Here is a 12,564-nt window from a genome sequence, read left to right on the forward strand (position 1 = left end):
TGCCTCATTGACCCGTTAAAGAGACAGTCACTTGTCTATTAAGTGACATATTCTGGAACTGCACAACAGAAGCATCTACCCCACTGCTTCAAACGTGCATACTTATTGCTTTGAGTCTTGACTCCTTCCTTGGGCGTCTGTCAGCCATGGGGAGCGCTGCGGTTGCAGCTGCTGCCTCACAAAAGAGGTTTTGGGTCCTCACTGCATAAGCACACAGCCAGCATCAATAACTCTATTTTAATTCAGGAGATGTTTTAGCTAAGAAACCTTTAAATGCTTGCAGAGACTACTCTTCTAAGAATTCCAGGGTAGTCTGATGCACTGCTTTTATCCTTAGTGTGCTGAACAACCCACTTTATCTGAAGGGAAGGATTGATGTTGACTGATAAACAGGACAGCTCTCCCTCTTGTTACTTATTTATATAAACTTATTTTTAACTTTTGAAAATTCTAATCTTAATGATAAGCAATTAAAATAACACAGAAGGATGAATGTACAATGAAAGCTTAATTTTTTTCTGTTCCCAGTCTTACTTCATGGAGTTATTCATTGATAACAGTTTCGAATTGAGTCATATCAGTAAAGTGTTTCTCAACAATTGGTGTTTGGCATTTTTGGCAGCACTGTACTTTGTCGTGTGGGATTGTGCTGAACACCGCTTAGTGTTCAGTGTCCCTGTTCTCTGCCATAGCCATTGGAGTATGAAAGATGCCTTCACACGTTTCCAAATGCTCTTGGGGAGGGGAATGATACTGGTCCTGGGTTAGAGTATTGTAAAGTTTAAAATTACACTATGTATCTATGTCTATTTTTTCAACTTTATTGACTCTATGAAAGAAGAAAATTTGAGCACACATGCACTTCTCATGGGAGGCCCAGAAAAAAATTCACTTGGGAAGAACTGTGCTTACTTCCGATGGCTTAGATTACTATGGTTTTTCAGTCTTACCTGCTTTCCTTTATGACAGTATTACTCTTGTGTTCTCAGGTACCTGTCTTTTTTTCTTTTTTCCTCTTGCGTGCGTGTGTGTGTGTGTGTGTGTGTGTGATTTTTCAAGTGGCCAGCTCATGCTTGGTTGGGTTTTATTCAGGGGATTCTGTGCAGTCTGCTTAGGGGGCACATTCCTCCAAGGAAGATTTGCTAAGGATTTTCTTGGGCACCTCTGTAACTTTTCTGCTTAGAGTTTTCTGAATTAAGTACATATATGGGAACTCTGAATCCTGGTGAGTAGGCTGTGGTTACAAATTCTCAGGTTGTATTGCCTCCTAATACAGTGTTCAAGCTGAAAAAGGCTCATATCCTCATTGTCTTCCTTAGCCAACCGGTATGTCTTTAGCCAGGCGGGGTTAGTCTTTTATGGTTCCTGCTCTACATGGAGGGGCCTAAGTTGGCAGTTCTTTTTGAACAAACCAAGGCCTAAACTGCTGCTTCTGAGCCAGCTGCTGAATCTGCGAACCCTTTGTGCAGCCATAACTCAAGAACATGCTTACCAGTTTGTTTTTATCCTCTTCATATTGGCCTGTGGGGAGTTTCTTGAGCACTAGCTGTTGTACTTGAGAGGATGTTTTGGATATTTTGGTTAGTATTTCTAGGCATTCTGTGAGAGAATGACTTCCAGATTTTACCGTCTTTTTGTTGGACATGCAAGCACCTTCACCTACTTTCTGACTTCTAGTATTTGCTAGAAGTCTCTCATTTCTCTTTCATCTACCTCCAGTAATATTTTTATTCTTTTTAAAAAGCTTGAATTCTGTCATTTCAGTGAGTCCTCAGGAGGGAGACAGTGTAGATGTGTGTGCGCAGCCTTCCTTTGTTTCTGGAAGCTTGTCACATTTTTTAGATCCAAGTCCATCAGTGCTAACTGACCTGATGAAAACTAAATCTCTATAAATGCCTGTTCATTTACCTACATTTTTCTTTTTTAAATTTGAACTTAAAAAGCATGATGTTGAGTATAAGAGGTGAAAGGACAGGGATGAAGGATGAAGTTCAGGTCATTAACTGTGCAATTGAGCAAGGCCTCTGTGGGGTGGGAAGCAGCATGGGGATCTTATCATGTAGTCTAAATATATAAGGGAAAATTACAACAATGAGAAACCACAATTTTTTAAATTATGTGCAATAAATTTAACTGCAGTACATTTGGCATAATAATAAGAGTTAGAGTTCAAAGATAAATAAGATGCTATTTCTGCCCTCAGAGAACCCACTAATTTGTGGTAAAGACAGACATGGAGATGAAAATACAGCCACTTCTCATTCTTCATTCTTTGTGGTAGTTTTGTTCTGTAAGTTCTCTTTGAACACTGAATTGGGGGATACTGAGCCATTGTTTCTAGGCTAGAAGGGAGTTAGTTTCCTACAAGGCCCTGGTCACATTTTCATTAACTGGTCAGTACGTAACCTTGCTTTCTGTGTGTTGCTGATACATATCTATCTATATATATCTGTTAATATATGTGTGTGTGTACTTGATTCATTAACATTAAATCTCCAACAGCACTATAATTTCATGCCTAAAGGAAGCTCAGAGAAAATACACTTGTATTTTCTCTGCAAGGCACATCACCCTACTTCTTTGTGGTTAGGAGCATTGGACAGCACTTATGCACTGTACTTGGGGGACATTTCAGACAGTGAAATAACCAAGCACAAAAAAGTGAAAAACATGACTCTAGATACACCATAAAAAGGATACCTATTTTTGGTGTGAGAGCTGAAACAAGAAAGTGGAGTATTGCCTCATTGGACCTGAGCTGGGGCTGCACACACTGGGCGTGTCGTTTTTGCTGCGTAGTGTCTTCATATGACAACAGAAGCACTGTGCATTTTGACTTTGGCATTAAAGGTAAATTTTATCAAGTGGGCAAATTCACAAATACAGACTCCATGAATAATGAGGACCAAATGTTCTATGGTCTAAGTGCCGTACGTTCTGCCCTAGGAACTGCTAGGATGGGTCAGGAAAGGCTTCGCCATTTAGGTTAAGTTACAGCAGTATGAAGCAACAGGTTTATGGATTGCAGATGGCCTGGTGTGACTGGAATTAGAAGGACCTTTTTAAGGAGGAGCAAGAGAGGATGTTTGAATAGGTAAAGGAGTGGGGAGATATGAGGTCCTTATTCCATGTTAAGTAATTTGAATTTTATAGGTGATGAGGAGCCAGTGAATGATTTTAACCAGGGAGAAGCATGGACATATTGTATTTTGGAAAGTTCACTCTGATGGTGGTATCACGAATAGGTGAAGTAATAATAAATAGAAGATTTTAGAAGTTAAGATGAGAGTATGAACTAAGGAAGTGACAGTGGAGATAAAGAAAAAGGGATGTGTTTGTAAGATATGTAAGATAATAGATTGAAGAGCCTTGGTGGTAGATTCAATTCAGTTCAGTCGTGCAGTTGTGTCCGACTCTTTGTGACCCCATGGACTGCAGCACGGCAGGCTTCCCTGTCCATCACCAACTCTTGGAGTTTGCTCAAACTCATGTCCATTGAGTCGGTGATACCATCTTACCATCTCGTCTTCTGTTGTCCCCTCCTCCTCCTGCCTTCAATCTTTCCCAGCTTCAGGGTCTTTTCTTTTTTTTTTTTTCATTTATTTTTATTAGTTGGAGGCTAATTACTTTACAATATTGTAGTGGTTTTTGTCATACATTGACATGAATCAGCCATGGATTTACATGTATTCCCCATCCCGATCCCTCTTGAGACAAGTGCTTCAGGGTCTTTTCTAAAGAGTCAGTTCTTTGCATCAGGTGGCCAAAGTATTGGAGCTTCATCTTCAGCATCAGTCCTTACAATGAATATTCAGGACTGATTTCCTTTAGGATTGACTGGTTTGATCTCCTTGCAGTCCAAGGAACTCTCAAGAGTGTTCTACAACACCATAGTTCAAAAACATCAGTTCTTCAGAGGTACGGGCAATAAAGGAAGTTGAACATGTATATCTCAGTGCCATCAACTGAAATAGGGAATACTGCATGGTGACCAGATTTAGGAAGTAATTTGAGTTTGGGGCATGTTGAATATGATCATCATGTTCGTGGGATATCTTTACAGAGATTAGGCAAGAAATATGATCTTAAACCCAGGAGACAGAGCTTTGAGAGACATTAGATGTGGGAACCCTTTGGATGGTTTTGGCAGAAGAGTAACAATCTGTATGTTTTAAATGGTTGCTCTAGCCATCTAGGGAATATTGTTGAGAACTAGAGTGAAAGCTGGGGATCAACTGAGTGACCAGTGAAATGAGCAAGAGATGGTGGTGGCTTGAAGTAAAGTGACAGCAGTGAAGGAGTACACAGTTGGGTTTTGAGTCATTACCTCGATCATGGCTGAATTTAAAAACCACTTTATCGTTGGATCTGCTTTGAATTCCGTGTATATGTGTGTGTGTGCTCTAAGTCGCTTCAATCGTGTCCAACTCTGTGTGACCCTATGGACTGTAGCCTGCCAAGGCTCCTCTGTCTATGGGGTTCTCCTGGCAAGAATACCGGAGTAGGTTGTTATGCCCTCCTCCAGGTTATCTGTTCAACCCAGGGATTGAACCCACGTCTCTTATGTCTTCTGCATTGGCAGGTGGATTCTTTACCACTAGTGCCACCTTTAACTGCATATATAATATGTGCTATCTTGAAAAAACTGTCAATTAAATTTATTCTGAAATCTAGTTTGGGGTATACTAAAAAAAGATTGAAATGTGTATATTTAATACAATCAGGCACTGATCCTGTAGTTATATTTCATGTTTATTAGTGCTTATTGTATAAAAAACACTTCTGGGCAGTTCCACTGGTTCAGTTATAATTCTGCATATTTTCTTGTAATAAAGCAATGGAGCTTTAAGCTGCTTTAATAATTAGTGACTAGGTAAGAAAAAATGTATTGGAAGCTGGGCTACTGCATTGTGAGAGCAAATTTGGAATCGCACTCACTATTTGAGCTATTAAAAAAAAAATCTCTGTGGATCTCATTTTTCTCTGGATGAGCTTAGTACTTTAACTAGGATACTTCCTGAACACAGCATGGAGCTGGGCCCAGGGTAAGAAAAGAGGAGGATTAGTCAACCAGTTAAGAGACTTTTAATACAGTCTAGACAAGAGAAGAGATAGAAACTGTAAATCAAAGATCAGAGATCAGAAACTGTGATGGGGATGAATATTTGAGACTTTGTGTAGTAGAATGAGAAGGATTTGGAGGAGAATTTGATGTCAGGGTTAGGGAGAATTTTTTAAAAAATCAAGATTCTAAGATTTTAAGCTTTGGAGAATGGTTGAATGGTGATATCATAATAACAAGAGCTAGAATCTCTAGGATGAGTGAATAGTTTTGAAAATGGTACATTAAAGGCACCATCTTTGGAGTTCCCAGGGGAAGTATATTAGAAGACAGTTGGAGAACAGTGAGTGCTGTAACTAAGATTTGAAAATTCCATTCACATAGAAATTGGTTGAAGTCCTAAGAGTGAGTAAGATCACTCATAAAGGAATGAAAATCTAAGAAAGACCAATAGGAGTGACCGTCTACCCTCAGGCAGAATGTGGACAGGTTATGTGATTGATTTTTCAGTTATCTTGTTGCTAAACATAGGAAGTTTGAGGAAAGTGGTGGCTAGGGAAACCAGATAGCAGTGCTGAGAATGGGAAGGTGGAGAATTGAAGAAGAGATGTCCAGGGTGAAAGATGAGGAAGATGTTAATATTTATAAATGTGGAAGTTAAAAATGAAGAAAATATACTGAAGTAACAGGAGAGGGATAGCCCATGGGTCATGGTCCTACAGTGGGTGGGAGGGACTTGATTCATCACACAGACAGCAGCTTCATAAAGGATGAAGGGCGTATTTTCTTGTGAGATTTGAGAAGAGGAGGTTAGAAATGGTGCTAATGTAGTTGATTCTACAAGTTGAGGGTAATTTCAGTAAATCATAAATGATAACCTCTTTTCCCTTCTGACAAAATCATTTGCTGATTTGGGTAGTAAATATTTGAAATAGAGAATGTGGGAGAACCAAGGGACGAGTAATAGAGGCGTGTAGCAGAAGGCAGTGGCACCCCACTCCAGTACTCTCGCCTGGAAAACCCCATGGACGGAGGAGCCCGATAGGCTGCAGTCCATGGGGTCGCTAAGAGTCGGACGCGACTGAGCGACTTCACTTTCATTTTTCACTTTCATGCACTGGAGAAGGAAATGGCAACCCACTCCAGTGTTCTTGCCTGGAGAATCCCAGGGATGGGAGCCGGGTGGGCTGCCGTCTGTGGGGTCGCACAGAGTCGGACACGACTGCATGACTTAGCAGCAGCAGCAGCAGCACTTGGGACTTTGCTGACTTGGAGAGAAATAGGGAAGTTTAGGACTTCCCTGATGGCTCAGACAGTGAAGCGTCTGCCTACCATGTGGGAGACCTGGGTTTGATCCCTGGGTTGAGAAGATCCCCTGGAGAAGGAAATGGCAACCCACTCCAGGGCTCTTGCCTGGAAAATTCCATGGACGGAGGAACCTGGTAGGCTACAGTCCATGGGGTTGCAAAGAGCAACTTCACTTTCACTTTCTTTCAGGGAAGTTTGAGCATACTGTGAAACCTGGGATAAGAATAGGAATGAGGGCACTGAACGGAAGGAAAGAGCCGTGGAGATAAGAAGTGAGGGGGGAGATGAAGACAAATTTGATTTACAGATAATTTTGTCTAGGGCTATCTGTATTGAAATGAGTGTAGGCGAGCCGTAGCCAGGCTCATGGGTAAATCTTTTCACTAAGTCTAAATGTAAACTACACCATTAATGCAATTTTATCAAACCAAACATATATGAAGGAAATTCTATTACAGCAGAAAACTGTCATTATAGAAGAGAACTTGTAAAAACTTTCTGCAATATTTGAAACTATTTTTATCTAACCTTTTGAAATTTTATGAGAGACACAAATTACCATGTTTCTAGTTCATTTTGTTACCAGTATTCTCAAAGCATGGTATCCAGCTCTTTAACGTCTAGAACTGAAGGGCTGGCAAGGATATCCAGTTGTGTCTAGTGTTTATGCTTCCTATAGGGAAAATTGCAATGAGAAAAAGTCTAAAATAGTACTGGCATTCAGTTGTCATTTTATCTATTTAGAGTATTCTTTCACCACTTTGAACATATTGCATGTTCCTCAAGTTTCTTACAACCAGAAAGCCTTCCAAATAAGAAATGTGAGGTTAGAGCCTAAAATAATCTTTGCATTTTGGCTGAAATATGGCTGCTCTCACTGAGGTAGAACTTCTTTGGCCTTTCTGAATTTCTAAAACTTTAAAAATTAGCAAGCTATTCTATGCAGAGTTTCCATCTGGATGTATGGAATGAAGTTTCCTAATTTTATAGATTATGTTTGATGTTGCTTCCCATAACTCCCTATGTGGGGAAACTGTGCTCACCATCTTACCTGAGCATTCTTGCCCAGAAGAGCTGATTGAGTGGCATTATACCTTTGAGAAGAGACTGTTTCCTTATTCTTTTTCGTCATCAATTATATATTTTTGTGCTTATTTTTAGTGCAATGCCTGGTACTTACTTTTTAAGTTTTGCTCAGTGCTTTAAAAGCTGATATAAGAGTGAGCAACAGCCTGAGTGTTGAGAGAGATAAGAATAAAATACTCCAAATTGATAGCTAATTCTAGTAGCTTATAAAACTATTTTTACATAGATCATTGTCATTTTAGTATAATAGTACTATCATCTGAATCATGTTTGATTACAAATCAGTGATATTTGAGCCCCAGTTCCGAGTTGGAGTGGAATTAGTGGTGTGTAAGTAAAGAAAAATGATTCGGGTTGAAATTAGATAAACATAGCAGTAAATAGAAGAAGCAGTTTTTATTATGAGTTAAATAAGATTGATTTTAAAGTTTTCTTTTGTTAAAGTTAAACCTTTACACTTATGAATGCTGAGAAAATACACATCTTTTGGAAATTAGAAATGTTTTTGTAAGTTTTTAAACATTGATTTTAAATGTTATACTTTAATGGAATGTTCTACCAAAATATATTTCATGTCTTAGTGTTTCCAAAAGAATTTAATGAAGCATATCATCTGAAGACAACTTGGTCTTCCCAGTCTTTTTCACCTTCAAAGAAAGCTGTTTGTTTTTATCTGTATGAACAGTTGTAATTCTGATTTCTGCATTAAAACTGGTTACTGTTTACACAAAAGAGGTGTATTTTTTGGTAGGTTTTTATATTAAAATTGTTAATATGTGTGTAGATGAAAGACTGTCTTGCTCTTTATCTTTTTCTTGCTCCCCAGAGGCTACAACTTTGAACTTTTTAGCTGATTCTTTTGGCACTTAGCTCCATATCGTTATATGGTATGCTTATATGGGTGATTTCTTAATTTTTTCAGTTTTAACCATTTTTGGAAGATGAGAATTTAGCTCTTTTTCCTACTGTTACTCTCTATGCGTATACACTTCTGATCCTTCATTTCTCCCAACATAATTATATTAATACTTTTATTAAATCAGTATTTATTAATTGATCCATTAATAAACTGTAAGGACCTTCTGACTTGTCCAGGATGGACTTATTATTCTCCATACCTCATACACACCCATCACCATCTTGCTGAGAATTACGTTTGCCTTTCTCCTGGATCGTGTCCTCTAGTTGCTTTATCTCACATCTTCCCCTTTTCTATTTTGCCCCTTTGTTACATGCTCAGAGGGCAGCACATCTTTTTTTTTAAAAGAAAATTTCTAAGAAAAGGTGTTTGTGGTAGATTAGTTTTATGAAACCTTATAAGCAAGTCTGAAAATTATTTTTAACTGTCCTTGCACTTGACTGATAGTTTGGCAGGGTAAAAAATTTTAGGGTGTAAATGTTTATAAATTCATCATTGCATTGTCAATCTCTTTAGATGTCATCATTGAAAAATTCAAAAGCACTTTGATTCCTAATTCTTGAAATGTCATTGTAGTTCCCCTCTGTCTCTAGTGCCCTGAAATTTCACGATGATGTGTCTTGGTATTCCTCTATTTTCATCTATTTCTCTGGGAACAATATGCCCCATTTAGTCTAGAAACTTACTGCTTTGAGTTCTGGAAAATATTAAGTGTCTCATTAATGTTTTTTTTTCCCCCTTTTGTCTTATCTTTTTATAACTCTGCTTATTTAGATGCCCTCTGTTAGTTCTCTGATTTTTTTTTCTCTTCTATTTTTCTACCTTTTTGGTATTTCCCCTAATTTATCTTCCATGATTTCTATTGCATTTTTCATTTCTACTTTTGCATTTTTATTTTAGAAGCTCTTTTGTTTCCCCTGGATGTTCATCTCCTATAGGAGTCTTGTCCTCATTCCATGAATACAATATCATTTCTCTTGAGAATTTTAATGATTTTCTTTCATCCTTAAATAGTTTTATTACTCCCAGTAGATTGTACCTGTTTGTTTATTCTAGTCCCTGACGTTCATGTTATAGGCTTTCCTCAGTATCTGAGATCCTGAGGTTAATACTCATTTTTGAGAGTACAGAAATAAAACTGCGGAGCTGTATTTGCATCTTGAACTTCTCTGTAGCCATTCTGACTGGATTATTTTGGGATAATGCCTTATCTTTCCACTTAGGCTAGTCATGTTCTCTAGAGAAGACTCTTCACATCTTTCTAGAAACTAAAGCCCAGGCTAAAGTATTTTGATAGTCAAGAAGGAGAAGCAGGTGGAAGGGTTGTCTCATCATTCAGCAGTCCTGCTTTCCATATGATTTCATTGTCCATTGTCCAGTGGCACGTCTTACCTTACTCCTTTTGGATGATCTACCTCTAGTTTTCAGTTCTGCACAGGTGAGGGCGAGGGGCAGCTAGTACCCTGCCAAGAGGGTAGGACTGAACTATTGATAAGTAGTATACATGAAAAACTGAAAAAATAAATACCAACTTTAATAAAATAAAACTACCGGAATGGAAAAAGATATCTACAGTTTACTGTTGAAGCATCTAATGAATACTGACCTAATATTTTCTGAGTCTTCCTTTCTGAGTTCCCCTCACCTCAAGTACTTGGGGTCATTCCTCAGCCTTTGAAAGATTTTGTTTTATAAAATGAAATGGTTTTCTACTTTTCTTGTAGTTCATTTAGAGTTTGGCCTCTTGTGTCTGCTAAAGCACTTCCTCCTTTATCCCTATGTTTTACAGCTTCCAAAATTAACTTTTTTTCTACATTTTTCACATCATCATAAACTTAATGCCTTTAAAAATAAAATTACATAGATACATCTTTATTAAATTTTAGCAAAATTCTAGGTGAGAGAAAAATTAGAAATATTGATATTTGTCCATTTTTAAAAATTTTTCTGTTTATTATTCTTTCAAGCTTGACACTTAATTTTGTCAAATCCAGATGTGCCAAAATGTTGGAGCCTGTCAGAGAGGAGTTTCTGCTCTGTAACCATGTTTATTGTTAATTACACTTTGGGTTAAAGGATCCGTATGAAGAGCCTCCTGCATTTTCCCTTCTGAAAGAAGATTGCTTGCTCTAAGAGCAACTGCAGTCATGCATGCTCTGCTTCAGTTTGATTTTTTCTTTAGAACTCGTCATTGTTAACGCAAGAAATGAGTTGATTCCTTTGGCATACTGGTGCTATTTCAAACTCAATCTAGTCCCCAAGTGACTTTGTATTTTACTTTGGTATATGTCAGTTGTTGATTATACAAAATTTTGTCCCCAACCAGAGCTGAAAGCTAGGTGATATAAAGGAAAAATAATTTAGAGCATTAGTTAAGAATTTACTAAACATCTGTTGAGTACTTAATATATACAAGGCTCTATACTGGGAACTGTAGTGGAAGAGAAAGCTTTTGTACTTGGAGAGGTTATGATTTAACAAGAGAAACGGAATAAACATGAAATACTTAGTGAATGCTGGAAAACCATTCGTTCAGCTTTTTTTTACCAGATGTTTGTATTTAAAATCAATTAGGGAACTACAAAAAGAAATTGTGAATATGTATTCCCTTTAGATCTTGACTTTGCTTATTAGATGTTATATAATAATTGTCTTTTTTTTTTAATTACATAGTGTAGAGTGACAGAATTAAAATCTATATCTGGTACCACTCTTCCTTCCGCATTTCTCGAATTCTTTATAGTTTTTCCACAAAAGATTACTTTAAACAAAGAATATGAGAAAAAAAGATAATTGAAAAGGAAAAGGAGCAGTTTTACATTTTTATATTTAATACTTTCCTTTCAGATTTCAGTACGTACATTTGATTCTATGACTATTTACCTTTCACAGTTCAAGGGGAGAGAGAGAATAAAATAGAATGGTGACAAGTATCTTCAGTTCAGTCGCTCAGTCGTGTCCGACTCTGCGACCCCATGAATCGCAGCACGCCAGGCCTTCCTGTCCATCACCAACTCCTGGAGCTTACTCAAACTCATGCCCATGGAGTCGGTGATGCCATCCAGCCATCTCATCCTCTGTCATCCCCTTCTCCTCCTGCCCCCAGTCCCTCCCAGCATCAGGGTCTTTTCCAATGAGTGAACTCTTCACATGAGGTGGCCAAAGTATTGGAGTTTCAGCTTCAGCATCAGTCCTTCCAAAGAACACCCAGGACTGATCTCCTTTAGGATGGACTGGTTGGATCTTCTTTCAGTCCAAGGGACTCTCAAGAGTCTTCTCCAACACCACAGTCCAAAAGCATCAATTTTTCAGCGCTCAGCTTTCTTTTTTTTTTTTTTTTTCCTTTTTTCAGCTTTCTTCACAGTCCAACTCTCACATCCATACATGACCACTGGTAACCCACTGCTAATCTGCAGCATCCAAAATCCCTAGACCCATCTGACTGCAGAGAGTTTCTCATGGCTGTTTCTGACTATTAAACTGGAATTTCATTTCAGTCACCTGTGTTTTTACAGGCATTTACTTTAGTCAGCTGCTGCTCCTGAGCATGTTAAGACTGGCAACTCATTTTCTTCCATCTTACTGAAATTTGCAACTGTTTCTCAAGTTTCTCAAGGGTATTTCTGATCCCATTACAGTGTTCAGACACTTGGCACGACAATAGAAATGATGAGAGATGGGCACTGTTGACCAGCAGGAATTTGTATCTGCCCCTTCAGGACTAAAATCACATAAAGTCATACCACATAGTGGCAAGACTGGGACCGAGAGCTGCGTTTTCGCCTGCCCAGTGTTCTCTCCACTGACCAGACTAAATTGTTCCGTGATTTTTCCTCATATCTGCTACTTGTTGAAATGCAAGGCTTCAGCGACAGAACCAAGGTCATCATATCCCTGTGTTCTTGGCCAGTCTCTTGCAAAATGTTATCCTTGCAGTCTCGGACATTTTCATGTTTTTTTTTAAATTTATTTTAATTGGAGGCTAATTACTTTACAATATTGTGGTGGTTTTTGCCATACACTCACATGAATCAGCCATGGGTGTACATGTATAAAAGGGAGACTGTTGAGATTGTTTTGTAGAGGGATCATATATAGGAAATGCTGCTTCTAATCTGTGATGACAGCTGGAAAAGAGGAGCATGGTTTGGGGCTACTCAGTTAAGCTGAATTCTTGATACATGTATTT

The 12,564-nt window shown here is 38.3% G+C and overlaps 1 protein-coding gene across 7 annotated transcripts in view; it reads left to right on the forward strand.

Moving 5' to 3' along the window:
• PALS2 (protein associated with LIN7 2, MAGUK p55 family member) overlaps nt 1-12,564 on the forward strand; it is a 117,888-nt gene that overhangs the window by 16,698 nt on the left and 88,626 nt on the right. The window contains exon 1 of one of the 7 annotated variants that reach the window (XM_070467565.1): nt 5,303-5,405. The exons of 5 other annotated variants lie outside the window; for them this stretch is intronic. The gene's annotated coding sequence lies outside the window, so the exon portion shown is untranslated. Of the gene's footprint in view, nt 1-5,302; nt 5,406-12,564 lie in introns of those variants that run through there. One more of the 7 variants, XM_070467583.1, reaches the window with a different exon arrangement.

This window comes from Odocoileus virginianus, chromosome 1, assembly GCF_023699985.2.
Source record: "Odocoileus virginianus isolate 20LAN1187 ecotype Illinois chromosome 1, Ovbor_1.2, whole genome shotgun sequence".
In the NCBI taxonomy this organism is placed as follows: Eukaryota; Metazoa; Chordata; class Mammalia; order Artiodactyla; family Cervidae; genus Odocoileus; species Odocoileus virginianus.